Source organism: Equus asinus, chromosome 15, assembly GCF_041296235.1.
Source record: "Equus asinus isolate D_3611 breed Donkey chromosome 15, EquAss-T2T_v2, whole genome shotgun sequence".
Classification (NCBI taxonomy): Eukaryota; Metazoa; Chordata; class Mammalia; order Perissodactyla; family Equidae; genus Equus; species Equus asinus.
Window position 1 is genome coordinate 46,377,380 of NC_091804.1, and position 20,538 is coordinate 46,397,917.

The following is a 20,538-nucleotide window of genomic DNA, read 5'->3' on the forward strand; positions in this document are numbered from 1 at the left end:
AAACAAATATAGACAGTTTGGTGCTTATCTTTCCAGCCCTTTCTCTGCACGTGGGCATGCACATATATTACCCAAATGAGGGTTTCTCAGCTTCAGCCCTATTGACATCCTGGACTGGATCATTCTCTGCTGTGGGGCCGTGCTGGGCTTTGTAGGATGTTTAGCAGCATCCCTGACCTCTGCACACTAGATGCTAATAGCATCTCCCCACTCCTGAACTGTGACAACCAAAAATGTCCCCAGACATTGCCCAATGTCCCCTGGGGTGCAAAACTGCCCCTGGTTGAGAACCACTGAGTTAAAGGGAATCATGGACCTACTGTTCCGTACATACCCAATGTTTGGAGAGAGAGAGAAAAGAATAAGGCTTACGACTTTTGTGTCCTTTGGTTTTTAGCATCAGAGTTGGGGGTCAAGGCCCAGTTCTGACATATACAAGGCAAGATCTTTAGGTACATTACTTGACTTCTGTGAGTCTCAGTTTCCGCATCTGCAGACTGGGACAGCGATGGGACCTCTGTGCGAGGAATGATCCCAGGGGCCCATCCAAAGTCTGCCCCTGGTTGGTCTCCTTGTGTGCTGAGCTCTGTGCTTCCTGTGGCAGGGAGCCCAAGACCCAAAGGAGGCTGGCCCCTTCCCAGGGAGGAGAGGTGGGCTGCAGGGTGATTTATTCCAGGCGCTGAGGTGCAGCAGGGGGCTGGCACAGACAGCGTCGTGAGGTTCTGTTTGTGGGCTTTGTTTTTTAATTCAATTCTTTTAGAAAAGAGATAAGCATATGTCTGCTTCAATCTAGTATGCTAGGTTTTTTCTTTTCGTGTAAACTTTGGTTTCTTTGGAGCTTCTGATATTAAGGAAAAAAAAAGACAAACGTACAAGATCAGTTGGAGGTTTAAGCAAATTGGTTTATTCCATTGCCGGGGGAATTGAGGTAGATGAGTCATAATCTAGGGTTTGTCAGATTTTTACTAAGTAGCATCTGATTTCGATGCTGATGAAAGAGAAGAGACAGCCTCTTGTTCCTTGCTGTCCCCACCCCCTTCAAGCCCTGCCTCCATTTCTGCCTGTGCTCCTTCTCATGCTCAGATGGTGAAGTCGGGCCCATTCGGAGCTAGGTCAGAAGGTGGAAGGACCCTCCCTTCACTAATCGCCAGTGGTCTTGGCTAAGCCTTTGTCAGCTCTGGCCTACAGTTTCCTCGTCTGTAAAACGACCCCCAGAGACCCAGGTCTGATTAGGTCCTACCCTCCCTTCTTAGAACGTCAGTCTGTCCCCTAGCTCTCAGGATAACAAGCACAATTCTTCCCAGGGCCACAAGGCCTGAACTCTGAGCCGTGCCCACTGCTTCTCACTTGTCCCTGTTAGCCATCAGGTCGCCTGGCCTTCCTTGGGTCCCGCCTGCTCTCTAGTTCTCTCCCACAGGCCTTTGCACGTGCCATTCCACCCCTTTGCCGAGTCATGCCTTTCATCCTCGGGTCTCAGCCCTGCATCCCGTCCTCTGGGAGAGACCAGCTCCTCTGTGGCGCAGCCTCGTCTACAGCAGATTGACAGGTGCTTCTGTGATGATCCGATTAGCGTCTGGCTCTCATTTGTCCGTAAGCATCCCAAGGGCTGGGGCCCTGTCCAATTTTGCTCACTATTGTATGACCAGTGTTTCACATGGTGCCAGGCATGATCAATAAATGTTTGAAGGAAGGAAGGAGGGAGGGAGGAAGAGACCCTTCCATCTCTAAAAGTGTGATTTTCTTTTCCCTTCAACATCCCAATCTTCCATAGTCAAGTGGTACATGAATATAAGCTCTCTCTGCCTCCTGCCTTCCTCCTCTTCTGGGGGCCGAGGTGAGCATCTCCCATTAGTGGATGGGGAGACGCATCCATTAAGCCACCTGCGATGGCCCATCCACCACCAGCCAGCGCGTGGGAGAAGCGATGAGTCAGCGCTTCCACGGCATGAGTGACCAAGTGGCCGCTCCAGCCTTCCTGAGGAGCTGCCCTCCGCCTGTAATGGAGAAATTATGTGAGGCATAATTTATAGTAAAAATCAAATGAACATTAATTCTGGTGAGTCACCCATGCAGAAAGGGCACCCGGCGGCTGCGGACGTGGGCTGCGGTTGAGGACAGCTAAATGTTTAATCAAAGTGAGAGAAGACTGTGCTGCATGTTGCGGTGCCTGAGGTTTGGGGCGGTGGGGTGGGTGTTGGTGTCTGAGCCCTTCTTGGTGGCCAGTCACACATCCACACCACCTTGGGGCTCCCAAGCTCAGAAAGGACTGGGCCAGTAGCCCATCAAGCTCCCTTATTTTACAAACGGGGACGTGAAGACCAGGGGGAGACCCCAAACTCATTGCACATCTTGCCCCAAACCACCCCTTGCCCAGCCTTGCTCATCCCTGCCCACGTCCCTGGTGCCCACTCTGCACAGCCCTCAGAAGCCAGGATGCCCGGCCTCCCAGGCTTCCTGCATCCGACACTCTTCTCTCCTCCCCCTGCCACCTCCTCCCTGGTCCAGTGCTATCTCCTCTTGAGGGGCAACTCCAACAGTCTCCCCACTTCCACTTTGGCCGCAAATGGCATTCTAGAAGGAAATTTCCAAAATGCAAACTGGATCGTCACTTGTCTGTGAAACACTTCAGTGGTTTGTCCCTGCCCCTGGGAAAGTCCAGGCTGGAGGCGTGCGTTGGGGGAGTTCTGCAGGTTCAACACCTTCCCACATGATGTCCTCTCCCCCATGGCACACTTCCCTTCTGCCTAGTCACCTGCTACCTCCTCCTCATTCCACATACATGCCACCTCCCCCAGGAAGCCCTCCCTGCTTCTCCCAGCCAAGCCCCTGCTATTCACATGATCAGGGTCTGTTTCAGGCATGGCTCTAAGCTCCATGAGGACAGGCCCATGTCCATCTTGTGCCTCCCTGTGTCCCTGGGGCTCACAACAGAGCCTGGCTTGCAATAGGTGTGCATACACCTCTTCAGACTGTCCGAAGAGAGGGATGGGTAGTGACTGGCCCTAGAGAGCTGGTGATGGCACTAGGCACCCCTGCTTCTCTTTCTCTTCCCCTGGCCTTTCCAGGACTCTTCCCAGAAGGGAGCTGGTCCTCAGGAAAGCTGAGGGCGGGGGCGGCCCTTGTTTCCATGCACCTGCCCTCCACAGACCCCTGACAGCCCCATCACAGCCCCTCCAGCCTTGGCAGCAGGCCCCGTCCTTCAGGCCCAGACATCACAGTTAGATGTGAAGGAACAGGCCACAAGTGGCTCTCCTTTGCAGGTGGGTGCAAATGCCTGGTACATGGGCACATTGTCTTTTTGAGGATGGCATCAGTCCCAATTCATCTTGCATTACAAGAACATTCTGCCTTTTGAGAAAGTGAAGAATGTCGGGGGACTGTGGGGGAGATATTTTGGGGCAGACGGGGCCTCCCCTGAATCTCCTTCTGCCAAGCGCGTGCTCTGGGTTTTCTCCAACGTGGAAATCACTGCCAGGAGCCAGGAAGGCCTGGGCCAACAGCCTCAGGGCTGAAGGGACAGTCTCTGCCAGGCACAAGCCCGCCAGGGAGGCTCTGAGGAGGCCTGGGCCTTTCCCAAGATGTCCCTGGTGCACACATTGGGAGCATGTGGTAGCTTCCAGGACAAGAAAACCTGCCACACCCATCTCGTGCCCTAAACTCGGGCCCAGTGCCCACCCCTCCTCATTTGCACACTGCCCATCTTTGGTCCCAGCCAAAGCCCTAAGCACCTCCTGGACACGACACCACCTTCCTCCTTCCTGCCCAGTCACCCCCTTGTAAGGGACGGTCCTCTCTCACCTTTTCAGCCTGGATGTTGGTTGTGCACCTGCTGGGTACCAGCGCACCTAGGGCTTGGGAGACCCCAGCGGCAGGGCAGAACCGAGCCCCATGGTGCAGCCTGCATTCTGGCAGAAGAGGAACCTCAAGCACTGTGAATATGCCAAAGCTGCAGAGCCATGGGCCAGTTAAGCTGGGGAGAGGGGGCATCAGCAGCCGCGTGGGTGTGGGGCAGAGCGCCGTTTCTCCGCCCGGCCTAGCGTGCTCTGCAGCGCTCACCTCTGGCCCGGAAAGCCCGGGGCCTGCTTCTCGCAAGGCCGGCCGCCACTGTCTATACATCTGTACACCTGTATTTTAAATAAGCTGTATGTTCTAGAATAGTTTTAGATTTAATGAAAAGTTGCCAGGTAGTAAAGAGTTTCTGTGTGCCCAGCAACCAGTTTCTCCCATTGTTATGTTGCCATGTTAATTAATCACAACTAATGAACCAATATTGATAGATTATTAACTGAACTCCACACGTGACTCAGATTTCACTAGTTTTTACTTAATGCCCTTTTTCTGTTCCAGGAACCCATCCAGGCACATTGCTTTTCATTGTTGTCTCCTCAGCCTCGTCTTGGCTGTGACAGTTTCTCACGTTTTCCTTGTTTCTGACGGAGTTTCCCTGCGAGGAGGCTGGCAGACTGGCAGAGCGGGCCTGGCGCTCGTGTCGTGGTTCCATTGGCGCCACCGGCCTGGGAGGAAGCCCACAGCCACGAAGTCCTTCTCATCACGTCCTGTCAGGGGCCAGGCGCCCCATGACTCATCACTCAGTGTGAACCCTGGTCCTCAGGCTGGGGTGCCATTCCCATTTCTCGACTGTGATGTTCACTGCACCTCCTTGCACTGTACTTTGGAAGCAAGTTCCCAGGTGCCATCCAGACTTAGAGGAGTTATGTTCCCACTCCTTGAGGGGCCATCTACACAAATTCTAAGTCTCTGTACAAGAGAGTTGTCTCTCCTGCCTACTCATCTACTTAGTCAATTGTTTAGATCAGTGTGGCCTCACGGATATTTAATTTCTACATCGGGTTAGAATCCAATACTACTTTGTTCATCAAATTATTCTAGTCTGGGCCTTTGAGAGCTCTTTCAGAGGCTCCTGTGTCCTTTCATGCCTACTTTGTGTCTTTTAGTACTTCCTTACTTCCTGCCACTACACCACGCTCCAGGCTCATCCTGCAGACCTCGCCCCAGCCCAGGAATAAGCTTTTTTTCACAAGGAGCCTATTCCTTTCATTGGAGAATGGTATTAGAAACCAAGATCTGGGTGTGGGGTGTGCTTGCTGCTACTGGGGTGCCGTGCTTCTAGGCGCTGTCAGAGCCCTGGGCAGAGCCAGGAAATGAGTGTGTGTACACGCATTGATCTAGAATGACCTCTTCATCCATCCGTCAGTCTCTAGATGGAGCTAAACATCCTCAATCACCAGGACCTTAGAAGGGCACAGACTGTCTTTATATCCCAGCTGCCCTGGGGCAGTAAAGTCTAGGCCAGGTTTAAAGAGGGCACCAGCTGATGAGCTAAATCTTTTTCTTTTTCTTCTGTCAAGTAGGTCAAGGGAAAACTTGGGTAAGCTAATTGTGCACCAGTAGTTCTCGACTAAGGGGTTCATTTCCTCCCTGGAGGACATTGGGCAATGACTAGAGACATTTTTGGTTGTTACCACTGAGAGCAGGGGTGGCATCTGGTGGGTAGAGGCCAGGGATGCTGCTAACCATCCTACAATGCCCAGGACGGCCCCACCACACGAATGACCCAGCCCCAACCATCATGGTGCCCAAGGTAGAGAAGCCTGAGGGTACAAAGACACAAACAGGAAGGAAGACGTTGGAGGCCCCCACTTGAAACAGCAAACTGTTTTGTTTCTCCTATCCCACTGCACTTTTCCACAGAATTTATCACTTCCTAGCAGACTGCGTAATTCCTATTTCTTGTTTATGGGTTTCCTCTCCCCACCAGAGAGAAGTCCACATGGAAGGGGTGTGTGCCCCTCCTGTGCACTGAGGTGCCCCAGCCCCAGGACGGGCCATGTGCCCGTTGGCTGAAGGGGGGTGGGAAGGGGAAAACAGGAAGCCACAAGAAGGTTGGCCTTGGCAAGGATGGTCACATTGTTTTTCCCTGAGACAGAAGGAAAGGCTGCAGCTGAGAGAAATGGGTGACAGTCAGTATTAAAGAAGGGAGGCAAAGTCCACAGCAGGGCTGGGGGCAGCGAGAGATGCAGAGCCTTGCGAACAGAAAACGTTTGGAGAAGTGATGGGGCGGGTGGGAGGGAAGCAGGCAGTCTCACCTTCATAGCTCCATGCCCACCTCCGGGCGCGGGGGAAGCACTCAGAAGGGGAGAGGGCTGGGGAGCTGGCTGCAAAGCTCGCTGCCCGTTCCCACAGCCAGCTCCCAATGACATCAAGCCTTCCCTGCTGCAAGTGCTGTCTGGGGCAAGGGCCTCATTCTCTTTGTTCTCATCTCTTGGCCTTTGGCAGTGTCCTTAGCCTCCTTGTCCAATTTGCCTAAGGCCTTTTCTGCCTGGTGCCTCGTTGAGGGGGCTACTCAAGCCCAGCGCGTGAAACTCCAGGGCCCAGGCAGCGGGGCAGCCTGGTGGTGGCTTCCTGCCCAGCCATCTCCAAGAGCCCAGCTCCCAAGCACGTCCCAATGACAAACCCCCCAGCACAAAGCTACTGTGGGCCTGCCACCTTGCCTGCATAGCTGAGCTCCCCCCTCGGCTCACCCCCTCCAGCCTGCTGAGCCAGGTTAGGCTCTGTGATGGTTTGTGAATGGGCTTCAGGGATCTCTACGTGCTGCTGTTGCGATGGGGTGAATTTGTGGTTTCTCAGAGGACTCGTCTTAGAGAATTCATTTGCTCTAAGGGGAAGGCGTCTCACCCTTGCTTCTCCTGCTCTCAGTACATTCTGGGGACCCTCTGGCCCCCACGCCTCCTGCCCGTGCCCAGAGCCTTCTATAAATTGTCAGAAAGTCACTCTGCACATGAGATGGATCCTTCGACTTCAGTAGCCTTTTTTCATATCAAGTGTCTTTGAATCTTTTTGCTCTGTCCATGCATTCGTCTGCCCATCCGTCCATCCACCCAACAATTACCTGAATGCTTACTCTGTTCTAAGTGTGTGAGAAAGACAGGCCCTGCCCTTTGGGGTTTGGTCTGGTCGGGGAGACAGGCATTCAGAAAAACAGCATATCCATCCATCTACTCGTCTACACACATTTATTAGGCACCTACTGTGTGCATGCACGGAGACAGAAGCTGGAGAACGTAACAATGCACAAGGCAGCTATGGCTCTCGCCCTTGGAGCTCAGTGTAAAGGAGGGGGCCAGCAAACAAGTCATCCACCGAGGGACAAAGACAATGGAGGCTGTGATGGCCAGTGAGGGCCAGACAGTCAGGGGGCTTCCTGAAGGTGGGGAGGGCTGGCCGGGCCAAGTGGGAAACCGGGGTGAGAATGGGGGAGGAGCAGCCTGGGTGCAGGTCTTCAGGCAGCTGTGGGCTACAGAGCATTGGGGAACCTGGGGGACAAGCAGGTGGGCAGGGCCCAGGTTAGGGGTGGGTGGTGTTCTGGGTCATGGGGAGCCACTGGAGGCTTGGAACAGAGGAAGGACAGTCGAGTTTTCATTTCAATGCCCTCTGGCTGCCGCATCGGGGACAGCCTGCATGGGAGTGGGGGCCTGTGCAGGGGAGCGGGCAGGCGCCTTTTCTTTGTCCAACTCCTCACATCCCACCTCCTGACCATGCAGCCTGTGGGCGCAGCTCTTCTCAGAGCCTTCAGAAAAGCCTCCACCCAACCCTCTGAATCAAACACAACAGGATTGGGGGGGGCCCTCCGGAAGAGTCCTGCATCATCTCCCACACAAGGCTGTGCTAACACACCCCCTCCCAGCCCTGCCCCACATTGGGGCCTATGGTGGACCCACATGGACACGTATGTCACTGCACACTGACATACTTCTTTGCACCCCAAGGTCTCACATGACCATAAACCAAAGATGCATCGGCACCTTCCTGGTGGACCCTCTCATTCAAACATGCACATCGAATCCTGCCTCCCGACTGTCCGCTTCCCTTCTGAGTTCAAAGGCAGAGCTGTTACCTTGAAGAAACAGCCTTTGAGACGTGGGTTTTTGGGGCCTCGGCAGCAGGGCATCATGGGAAAGAAGTTCATCACAGGTCTGTCCTGGCCTCACACATCGACGGCCAGCCTCAACAGTCTGTCTTCAAAGGCTTCTCTTGGAAGGTTCTGTTGCTACTTGATTTGAGTGGCCTGTCCGGGCTGGAGAAGAGTTTATGAGCAATTGCCTAACTAGAGTGTTGCGAGGACGGAGAACCCCTGCTGAGTTCTGAACGGAAGCTTCAAATCAAAAAGAGCTGTCAGCTCACTCCTGAGCAAAGCAAAAGGCCAGTCCTTCATCGTCATGGAAAACCACCAGGAGAGCCACCTGGCTCTGTCCTAGGCCTTCAATTCTCCCTGTCCTCCAAGGTGACAGGCTGTTATGACAAGGCCCACACAACTGATCTGGGAAATTCTAGGCTGATGGGACTGGCTGATGAGAAGGGTCCCCATGAGTCTGGACATTCTGCCTAGGAACATTTGCTGTGGCATAAAGATAGTTAGAAAATTATGAATGCAGCCGAAGCTGGAAGAGAAAGTCTGAGAGTGGCCGGGACAGGAGCAATGTTGAAGTTCAGGGGCCCCGACCCTCCAGGGTTCTCCTCAGGGGACAGAAAGCCACAAATCTAAGCAGGCTAGCTCCCCAGAGAAGCAGAGAGTGGGTGGCTGAACCCATGGCTACCTCAGCCGAGGTCACTGCATTCAGCGGCTCCTTATTATGCAGCAGTACAAAGTGTCTGCTCTGTGGATGCGCCGTTGTTATTTTGTTCCTTGCAACAGATGGGCTAGAGTTTCCCGCTTCTCGCCTGACATGGCTTGGCGGTAAACTGGTACAGTAAATCCTCTCGTTTCAGGTGACTGGGTGGTGGGGCTGCCACTATGAATTAATCAAGCTATCTCCAAGAAGCCCAGTGGTGAACCCAAAGTAAGCTGTGACAAGGTGTTTCTAAGAGGAACCTGGCTGGGTGTTTATTCAAAGCTAGAGATAACTCTACCCTAACTGACGTCTGCAGCTGACGCGATACAGAAAGCCTGAAGAACAGCTGGATTCTGGTGAGGAGTGAAGATCACTGACCTTCTTCATGACCCTCTATTTTCTTAGCAAAACTTTCCTTCAGAGAGCATAGGTTAAATTCCTATTGAGAAGAGGCTCAAGCATTAAGTTTTCAGATCAAGGAGGCAGCAGTAATGAGGCTCAGTGGTGCCACACAGAGAGGTGTCAGGGCTTCAGAGGAGACAGAGGTGCTGAAGGCTCCAGGGACACTTGAAAGCAGAAAAGCTTGGGGTAGAGAGAAAGAGAAAAAGGCGGGGAGGAGTTACCAGGATCAACAAAATCAGACACACACACACACACAACACCCCAAAGTCACACTCAGGTGCCTCTTCAACTTGATGTCTTTCTTCCAATGGCAAAAACAGCCATCAGTGCAACTTATATTTATGGGCAATCTTTAGACTGTTGTCTGTTGTTGATTTAAGAGAGAGGAGTCTTAACGGTTTTGAAAATGGCCCCCTTTCTGATAAAGGAGAGTGGGTTGTCAATGAAATGGGTTTGGAGTCGCAATCTCCAAAGCCTTCCTAGATGATCACAGACAAATCACCTGCCCAGAGTTGACTTCTTCAGGGCCCTCAGCTGGGCAAGGGCAGAGCACAAGAAGTCAAACCCAGAGGAGCCTTCTCTGCCATCCCTCCAGTCGGCCAGAGGACAGAGAGAGAGCTGTGGCTCTCCTGTCGATCCTGTACACCAGGGCCAGGGATGGGCACCAGAAGAAACAAGGCAGGTGAATCTGTGGCCTCATTCATATGAAATTATAGAGCTGGTGGAAATCTATTATCTCTGTACCCAACCGTCGTTACAGACAAGGAAACCCATGCAGGTGACATCATTTACCCGTGACCACACAGCCAGGTTCAAGAGCAGATCCCAGAGGTGACTGGGGCGAAGGGGGCCATAGGAACCCCCACCCCAGGATTCTCCTGAGAAAGGGGCCCTTGAAGGCACCATCAGCATCATTTACTGCAGCTGCGCCATCTAGTGGTGAGGGCCTGGGGCAGTTTGTGCCACCGCGGCAGCCCCCAGGAACACCAATCACCCAGAGAGTAAGATGATGGGCTGGCTCCAGTGCAAGCCTGGGGACGTCCAGGAGACCCCTTCATGGTATGCCCACAGTGAGCACTGGCCACCTACTCACCCTACCCCCAGTGGCCTGCCATTTTCGTCAGGGGGCTGGAGAAGTGGTTTCAGGCATTGACCTCTCTCAAGGCTAACTTACCTCACCTATCAAAACATAAAAACCGGAAAACCTGTAACACCTGTCAAGAGGATGAAGATGAGCTGCTCCCTTCAGAAGTGGAGGGGGAAGGAAGGCGCTACTGGAACTTGGGTCACCGCGTACACACAGGGGTCTGTCCCAGCCTGCCCACGGCTCGCCAGTCTTCCCAATTGTGACACCTCCTCCCACCACCCCCTGGGCTCTCCAAGGCTGCCTTGCCCTGAGGCTGTGTGTGCTCTAGGCCAGAAGGAACCCGCTTTGATGACAGGCTGAGCCCCAAAGGGCTGAGGAAGATTCCTGAAGCGCCAGAAACCCTCCTCTACACTGTCAAGGAAGAGGCCTCAGAGGGAAAGCCTCCCCCAGCTGCACCACCTCAGGAAGCAGACCCCAGCTACCCCAGCGGGGAAGCCAGTCAAATCAGAGCCACCTCTGACGCCCTCTAACACATCCATCAGCAAGTACTTTGAGCCTCCCAAATGCATCTCAAACATTCTCTCTTTTTTTGTGAGGAAGATTGGCCCTGAGCTAACACCTGTGTCCATCTTCCTCTACTTTATGTGAGACGCTGCCACAGCATGGCTTGATGAGCAATGCTAGGTCCGTGCCCGGGATCCAAACCGGTAAACCCTGGGCTGCCAAAGCCAAGCGCACGAACTTAAGCACTACGCCAGTGGGCAGCCCCTCAGACATACTCTTCACTGCCACTGACGGTCTAACCAGTCCCCATCTGGGCCAGCTGGGCTCCCTGCTGCTCCTCTTGCCTCCAACAGTCCCTCCTTGACATGAGAGTCCTGGATTCAGACCACAGCTCAGCCCCTCAGTGCTTCCTCCACCCTCCTCCTTCACCCCGACTCTCCTCCTCGCCCTTCCTGCAGCCAAGCTGGCCTTCCTGTCACTAGATCCATAGCCAGCTCTCGCAGCCCAGGGCCTTTCCCGAGCTTGCTGCATGGCAGGCTCCTGCCTCGGCCCAAGCGTCCTCTCAGACCCCCTCCCTGGAGCCCCCTCATCTCACAAGCAGTATTCAAAGGCAGTGGTTTGGAAGGTGGGCTCTGGAGCCCGATTGACCAACTGGGTTCAAATCCAGACTCCACCACTTTTCCAGATGTGTGACCTTGAGCAAGTTACTTGACCTCTCTGTGCCTCAGTTTCCCTATAAGTTTGCTGTGACGACTAAATGAATTACTGTAGTCCCCTAATGCCTGGGGTATGGCAGGCACAAGATACATCGAATAAAGAAAGAAAAAATCAAGAGGAAGGGTTCTCTGTGCCGAGACCAAATTTGGGGCAGTCTGTGTGCGAACAGCCAACCCCAGTGTTTCTCCCACAGGAGAAGACTCAGTTCTTCAAAAGAAGAGGGATCTCCTAAGCACTCGTGGAGATGGTCCTCAGGGCCCAGCCAGAGTCACTGCTGCCATGGTTGCTTCCCAGGGGCCTGGACAAGCAAGAGAAAAGTCTGAACCACAGAGGACAAGGAGGAAATTCTGAATAGGAATAGAAATTAACTCAAGGGCTGCCTGCCATCAGCCAGGTGCCCAGAGAGACACCCCCTCCTCCCTTCCTTCCCCTGTGCTGAGAAGGCATGCCCAGGTTTCGGACCCACCCTGGCCTCCTTAGAGTCCTCTAAGAGAGGCCCAGAGACGCACAGATGTTGGTGTTGCCGCAGCAACTGACCTAACCTTCCTCTGTTTCTGCTCAGGTTCCTAAGAGGCACAAGGAGGAAAACGGGCAACCACTGGCTCCACGGCCCAGCCAAGGCACCCATGGAAGCCCCTTGTCCCCCTGCCTTCAGCTCCTCTGCAGGCCAGGCCATGCAGTTCTCGTCCATGCGCCCAGGTCTCCCAGGCCAATATCACAGCAGAGTCAAGGAGGCTCCAGTCAGCAACTCGGCAGCTAACTCTGATGACCCTCGTTCCTTCTGAGATAATAATAGCTCCACTTTACTGCACGGAGAGCAAGTGAAGTGCCTACAGAGGCCAGGCCCTGCACAGAGGTGAGTGACGGGGCCAGCTGGCGGCAGGCGCAATAGTGGCTCTGTGGTACACCGACAGGGGGCAGCCACCCCTCAGCTATGGCTACTTGTGGACGGCAGGCCCCAGACAACCAGAGGCTCCTGCGGGCCAGAAGTCAAATCTCCCAAGCTTTTGGTAAACTCTCCTAATATCTAAGCATTGGTGGTTATCATAATTCAGACTTCAAAAAAAATGCTGTGTGGTTGAGACATAACATGTGTCTGGGTGGGATCAGGCCTGGAGGGCAGTTTCCAACTCCATTCCAAAATGGCAGTTTTTCACAAATTAATTTTTGCTATTAATAACAGGAGCCACCATTTAGGGACTACTTTCTGAGCGTCAGGTGCTACTAGTCTGGCTTAATCCTCCAGGAACCCTGGTTCCTTCCTCACAAATCAGGAAGCGGCCTCGGCAGATGAATGATTTGCCCTTAGGGTGCAGAGGGGACAGTGGCGTACTAAGGCTGGTGCTCAGTGCTGTTTGACACCAGAACCAGGGACCTTAACTACAGGCTTATTCCCCGGCCTATTCCTCTTAGCTAGGGCTTGGCCTGCTGACCTCGCAACTCTAGACCTGTTCTTGGCGATTCCACACATTTCCATCTGCCCCTGCCCCCAGCACCCCAACTCAGATCCCTCACCTGCCGCCTCCTGCCCGCCTGCGCCTACTACTCAGATGACCCCCTGCTCCCTCTTCCCTGCACTTCACACGCTGGGCTTCTTCCTGGCGCTAATCCTACCCAGCTCTGCTGACCATAGCCAGCATGGCGACGCAGCGGCCTCCAAATCCCCCTGCCCCTCTGTCTTGCTGCCAACTGAGCTTCCATTTGGCCTGTGACATTTAAAAATATCTGCCGAGCCTTGGCATATAGAACCCAATACCCAATACCCCCAGCTGTTTAAATACCACTGCCTCATTCAGCCCACACATGTCTGCGCTTCCAGTAAAAGTGTAAGTTGACCCAGAACATGGGGCCATCCGAACCCTCTTATTCCAGCCACGCCAATCTTAACTTGGCTCCTTTGTCAAGTATATTGTCAGCTTGAGCCCATTCCTGACCCTACAAGGAGAAGACACGCATGGGCCTGGGGGGCTTTGAGCGGCAGAGCAAGGTGTGGGCCATCTGTGTGCTCGTGAGCCAGGAGCACATGCCTGGCGCATGGTGTGGTGTCTGCCACAGCTGTCCCTTTCCTCTCCCTGGCTTCCGACCCCACTGGGCCCCATGGCCCTGCTATTAATATAGTGCAAAGAGGCCCAGCAGCTGGCCATGGCAAAATCTTTCCACACAGACGGTGACAACTGACATCACACTGATTTGGGCTCTGTATGTTCCAAATGTGCATTCTTTTAGAGAGAGCAAGCTGAGATTTGCCTCGTTGCTGGAAACGTGTCTGCTTTGCTTTGGGAATTGGGGAAATCTCCAATGAGCAATTTGGGGGCCTTTAAAAGGGGGCCCAAAAGATGGGTGGTGGCTTTAGGGACTCCTGGGGCTCCCAGGAACAAAGGTCTCCTCTCCCAGCAAGGGTCCCCTAGGTCTGTGCAGTCTTTAACTACACAACTGTGGGGAAGAGAAGAGAATGCAGGGTCAGTGACCCCCACATGCTCTCCTCAGGGCGAAGAAGGCAGCTTTAACAGACCCCAAAACAACTCAGAAAGAGTGGCAGTGAAATGATATTATTTCTGGGATTTGCTTTAAAAGACGCCAACGAAAAGGTGGGGGTGACAGAGGGAACGAGAACGGCAGGGCTGATGGCTCTGCAGCTGTGCTCAGGCCTGGGCCTCTTCACCTTGGTGTGCCTGGAAATTTCCATAACAACAAGTTTAAAAACATACACGTGAAAAAAATATTCAACAAACGTTTGCTGAAGGCCTAGTATGTGCTAGGAACTCTCCTGGGCACTTGTCGATTTGTACAAAAGGAAGAGAGTAAGCAGCGCCCTGGCCCGAAACAGTAACGGCTCGGCCTGCCAACAGCATCCTTTGGCCGCAGCACAGTGGGCCCCCTCCCCAAACGCCCTGGATTTGTTTCAGCTGACCCCCGAGACAGTCTGAACATGTACTTTTTAAATTTAGTATTTAAAAATACTACCTTGAGTCCTTGCAACCCTTCAGCCAACCCAAGAAAGCACACGGCCAGTAACTTCATCCACTAGAATGCCTTCTCCCCTGCCCTCGCCCAGCTTCCCCCCAAGGCATAATCGTGGGTTTACCATACGCTTGCCGCGGACATTTCCGTTTTATCTGTATATATTGGCTTAGTTTTGCTTGCTTCTGAACTTTATGAAAGGCATCTGAATACGTATTTTTAGGCACAGGATCTTTTCTGGCATTTAATCAAGAACAGAGAGTATGACAGGAGAAGAGACCCTCCTTCCCCACCCAAATCCCAGAGAAGCCCCAGTGAGCGAGAGGAAACGCCTCTGCTCAAGGGTCCCCGAGCGGAGCCAGGCCGGGCCGCGCAGAGCCAACAGGAAGTGCAAGGGACTGGGCACTGGGCACACACTCCTCTCAGGGGAGAGTGAGGCCGAGGGTGCAGGTTAGAGCCGCACCGACAAGCCTCTTCTCAGCTGCGTCCGCAAACAAAAACGTAAAGTGATGGCAAGTGTCATGGTAAAGGCAGGTCAAGACAGCTGCATTTGTCCATTTATTATTAGAAGGCAAATCTCATGGAAAGAAAGTATGCCCCAAGTAATTTAGTCCTATTGAAACTTAACAGGCTTCAGCTGGTTGGAACCAGAATCCTGCCTCCCACTCCTCAGCTAAGAGTTCCCTTACTAGACACTGGGGTCAAAATCTAATCTGCCCCCTTCGACGGTGAATGCCTGTTGGCAAGGGAAACAGGAATATGCCGCACAAAAGAGGAAGACCAGCCCGTGTCACATCTTCGCACGGGTCCAGAGGGTGTTCTCTGAGGTGGGTGAACAGTCTCAGCCCCTCACCACGTGTTGCGGAGAAGAGAGCTGGACCAGATCAAGGTGGTGCCCAAGATGATTCTGACGGGACAAGGGCCATTGCTGTCTGTTTTAAAAGCTACACATTTATCTTCACATGTATTAAAAAATACCTGGCCAGAAGCCAAGTGACAGCAGTATAATTTTCCTTTAAAACCAAATTCATTTACATAAAGAAAGCAAGTCGATTTAAAGAAAACCGTTGAGTGTAGTGATAGCATGGGAATATGGCAAAAATCATGAAGGGAGTATGGAAATAACTGAAGTCTGAGCAAAAATGATCTCCCTATTTCTAAGACACTGTAAACTTTTTTTTTAATTTCTAAGGTACTTTTGAGCTCAGAAAGTTTTGACTACTTTCCCTGCCTAAAAATGGCTATTCCACACCCCAGGCCAGCCACGCCAAAGCTGTGCTGAGCCTTCTCTGGTCAAGGCCCTGTGCTGCGGGGCCTTCCAGTGGCTACGCCAGAAAGGGCTGCACTGAGCTCCCTGGCAGCGTTGGGGAGAGAGGAAAGGAGAGGCCCAGAGGCCCCAGCACTGCTGCTGAATAAAGCCCCTGACAACTGGTGGTGACCGACCTCAGCTCTCTGGGCAGGATCCCCAAGAAAGGAAACTTCCTGTTCTCTTTCTCCTGAATTTGCTCTTTTCCTTAAGTTCCCACAATGACTTCAGAAAGAAACAGAGAGGAGCACATTTCACTTTCCACTGAGATGGTTCACCCAGTTTAACAGGCACTCTCCACGGCAGACCTTCCTCTCAGCACAGGGAAGGCTATTTTTAAACTAGTTGGAGATGGGAAGATAGTTTCTTTTAAACATGCTAAAAATAACATTAATGTTAATTACACTATTTCATTTATATATTTAATTACAGTGTTATAATTCTATCACTACTGATAATAGTAACATTAGTATTAAGGACAAGCAGCCCATACAACTCCCTTCACCAGGAAAGTCCTGGTTTACGCATTACCCCAGCATCACTCTACTTAGTGCTGCCTTTCATGCCCAAAAATGTCATGGTTGGATGACAAATTACATGGCAACCCTAGTTACACACCATGACTAACTCGTCTATGCCTGCAGTGAGCAGGGTGGGGATCAGAGGGGGAGACGGGGACCTCGATTTCAAAGGCTGGAGAGCATTCTTTAAATTGCGGCCATTCCCAATTTAAACTGTCTCGATCCGGGATTACAAGAGGAGGTCTACCATTCAGGTTCAAAATGATCCCGCAGAGAGGGGTGCTCTCATCAGAGCAGCGCACGACTTCTCGAATGGGCACCAGCAGTAGTGGTTTGAGTGATGCTGTTTCTCAAAGAGCTCAGTCAACTCCATGAAGAACTTCAAACAAACCGGACACAGACCCCGATACGCTTGGCTTCCCTTTTCTAGCATCCTTCAGTAAGGTTTTCCCTCCACCTCTCTTTGTGGCAGATCTCTGAAATATATTTCACCAAAGTTCAGTTTTTTTCTTGACCAGTTAGAGACAAGAATGATGACGCTAAGGTCATGGCCCCACAGACCCAGCGGCATAAGAAAACAGCCTTGAGCCCTCGCTCCCTGCTCGTGCAGGTCTGGGCACACCAGCAGTGCTACTGCTCTCTTGGCCAGAGGAATGGGTGGGGGAAAGACATGCATGGACTGCTGGTGGGGACAGACTGGTGGCCTTGTATTGAAGGACAACTGAGCCAGAGCTGTGTGTCTAGCTGTGATCTAGCACTTCCACTGCTTGCCATCGACCCTAGAGAAACCTTTATAAATGTGCCCACAGAAGTATGTGCCGGGACAGGGGCAGTGGCGCTGTTTCTAACAGGGACCAAGGGGAAGGCAGACATGCACATCAATATGGAAGTGATTCTCGACAGACAGTTTAAAAGAACAAAGCAGACCTTAGGTGAACCAATGCAGTAGGGTCTCAAGATACACTGCCCAGTGAAAAGACCATAAAGCGACATAGACACTTGTGTTTTAAAAAAGACATTTTCTGTGGAAACTGGTCACTATATGTGAAGTTGGTAACTTCGAGGGGATTTGAGAGGGAGAATGTGGAGACCGTGGCTGGCGGACGGTCATTAAAGCAGACTTCTACCTTGGCTCTAGGTATTAGTATTTTTAACTTCTATATCTAATTCACATATTCCATGTATAATTAAACATTAAAATTTTAACTATAACAGAGTAGACATCTGGAAAAGGACTGAGAAAAACTGACTTGTTCTTATATCTAAACCTCCTATTTTGAGGACCAGCTTTAAGTAGTAACTGGTACTTTGGGAGTTGGCTGGATTTTTGAATAACCAGCAGAAAACAAAAGACTCACCAAATTATCTTAGCTTTAACCTTGCCCAAGCCCTTCCTGGCTGCCATATGGACTTTGCCAGGCTTGATAATTAAGGACATGGTATGGTTCTATTTCTAGCTTCCAAACCCCTTCTAGCTAGCTCTTGCTTTGCTCTTTCTTTAATAAGGAGCCGACGGAATGTCAGTTCTAAAGTGATCAAGAAAAGAATGTGAAGCTGTGAACTGTCTGTTTGGATGCTGACAAACAGACAGATCTGATATCAAGGGGGTTGACATCTGAACCCTTGGTTCATGTTCCATCTCTACATGAAGATTCTCCACTTGGTGGAGTGAAAAAGGGACTCAACTAGGACTACGAAAAATGCAGTCTGAGAGATGGTTTTGCCCCTAACTAGCAGGTCCCAGCCCCCTCCAAGCCTGTTTCCTCGCCTGCACAACGGCTGGGCTAAGGCTTGCTCTGCCAAGCCCTACGTCTGGGACGACTTCTACCCACAACGACCGTGGTTGGAAACTCAGTTTGGGGTGTCCCTCTCTTGAACTCTCGTTGCCACTAGATTTTTTCCTGATTCTGCTACAGCCCCTCCACTGAGCTCTAGATCCACAACATCCTCCTGCCTAGTTGACTACACTTTACACGTGGTCCAAAGGCACTTCTAACTCTACCAGTCGAAGACAAAACTCATGGTTACCTCTCTCCCCACTCAACACGTCAGAACTCAGTCTGCCAACCCACACCCGGGCCACTTTCCACCCTTCTCTAGCTCAGTGAAAGGCACTGACTTCCATCTAGTTCCACCTGAGCATCATCTTTCACACAACCAATTCCCTATATCCATGTTGTCACCAAGCCTTGTTAGTCGACCTCCTAAATGACTCTAAAAGCCACTCTCACCACCACCAGTTTTATATATTTCCAGAACCAACCTCCTCCCTAGACCCAGCTACCATCATTGCTAGCTTCCCCTCAAATTCCATGCCCCTACCCTGTGGCCAGAGAGATTTTTGAAACAGACAACTTGATTATGGCAGCTCCCAGCCATCAGGACAAGGGCTTCCCACTGTTCTAAGGATATTTAAGACACAAGACTGCATTTTGTCCTGCTGGGCCAACAAGGCTCTAATGGTGGCCCCTGCCCAGCCCTCTAGACTCATCTCACTGTGTCCCCCTGTTCTGCTGACCTCCTGATGCTTCTCCTAACACACTCACTCCTCTCCACCAGAGGGCCTGGGAATACGCTCTTCCTGCCCTTGGAAGTGCACCACGCCCCTGCCACCACATGCTCATCATTCAGTTCACAGCTCAAGTGTGCACATACCATTTTCTCAGGACGGTATTCCCCGACGTGCCCAAATCCAAGGCAGCTTCCTCTGCTGTACACTCTGAAAAAAAACCCATTTCTTTTCCAGTGCCCTTAGCTCGGGATGTAACAAGACCCTCCTTAATGTGATGATTCATTATTTCCAGATCCCCCACTGAAGGCACCGAGTGGAGAGACGGAGTCTGATTTAGCTCACCATCATATTTCTGGTGCCTAGCACAATGTATGGCCCATAGTGGGCACTCAGTGCATTTCTGTTGATCAACTGTGGCTTCTAAGACCATCATCAAGAGGCCACTAAGAGAGAACTGGAAATTCATATGGACAAAACCCAACTTGATTGACCTCTCCAACTTTCCATTAGGTTTTTCTGCCTAGCTGAGCTCCTCCCAGTCCTCACCATCACTCTCCTGCCTCTTGGCCTTTACCACTACCACTACCATTACCATCACCATCACCCACTATCATCGCCACTACCACCATCAGCACCACCACTACCATCATCACCATCAATGACAGCTGCCATCAGTTGAGCTACCAGTTTAACATTTGCTTGTTACTGACCATTGCTAGGCACTTTCCATTTCTTTCCTCATTTGATCATCTCCACAACCCTGGAAGGCAGGTTTTTTCGGACCCTAGAAGGTCCTTATTTTGCAACTGAGGAGACAGAAGGCCAGACAGGGAATGCCACTGGTCACCCATGAAGCAGAGGGAGACAAAACATACATCCAGGCCCATCTGGTCCGAATCCAACCTCTCGCCCCTCACCCCCAGCCTTCTGATGACTTGCTCCCAAAAGATACCATTTTCTTTCCTTTTAAAACCCATCTGAACACTGTCAAAGACAAGACATTAAAAAAAAGAAACATCGAGGGTGTCCCCATTCCATCCCGCTCATTCAGTAAAGGAGTAAGGATTCTTCTCTCGTGCATACTCTCAGACAACACGGCAAGGCACAAAGGAAGGGTGAAGAAACTGAAAAAAGGTAAAGAAATAAAAACGTCAATCTAATGAAATGACATGACTGACTAGAAGAATACAAAAGAATAAACAAAAATATATTTTAAAATAAAAAAAGAAGCCCAGAATTACCAAATATCACAAATATCACAAAGATATCATCTAAGATGACATGAATTGGAAGTTCCTAATTTTGAGATTTCAGAATGCTAAAATTTCAAAAGAAATGTGGGATGCCAACCTGGGATTGCCAACTGGTTTTTAAAATATGCTAAGTAAAGTCATTTTAAAAACTAAAAAACAAAATTAAAGAAAAAACTCTAAAACCGCCCCCAAAATCTTAAAACAAAACAAAAAACCCAAATTACTATCTATTGTGATTCAAAAAGAAATGACAGGGAAATACTAAAGGTAGGAGGATTTTGTAGCCTCCACATCAAAAGGAGTCCCCTCACTGAATAAATTTAGCCTGATCAGAAACCCACTACAGCATCTTTATCTTCCTCATTTCACTGTGGGTTGGCACCTGGCAACACTGCCTCACTCAGCTCTCACCCTCGTGCAGGAATCCCTTCCACAAATGCTCCCGCGCCCTGTCCTGAGTGTTGGCTCAAGCAGGTCGCTGGCTGCCTCATAAACCAACCAGTTCTAAAAGTAGCAGAACGTGAGAAAAATGCACAAAAATCAATACCATTCCTATAAACACATGATCAACACCCTGAAAATGCAATGAAACGAGAGAGCCCATTCACAACAGCAACAAAAGTATCAAATGCTTGGGGAATAGAT

At 51.3% G+C, this 20,538-nt stretch overlaps 1 long non-coding RNA gene across 2 annotated transcripts in view; it reads right to left on the reverse strand.

Moving 5' to 3' along the window:
- Positions 1 to 882: 882 nt before the first annotated feature.
- Positions 883 to 20,538, reverse strand: part of LOC106825122 (uncharacterized) — a 37,724-nt gene continuing 18,068 nt past the window's right edge. For both annotated transcript variants that reach the window (XR_011494708.1, XR_006514007.2), the window contains one exon: positions 883 to 1,994. This is a non-coding gene — a long non-coding RNA (uncharacterized lncRNA). The remainder of the gene's footprint in view (positions 1,995 to 20,538) is intronic.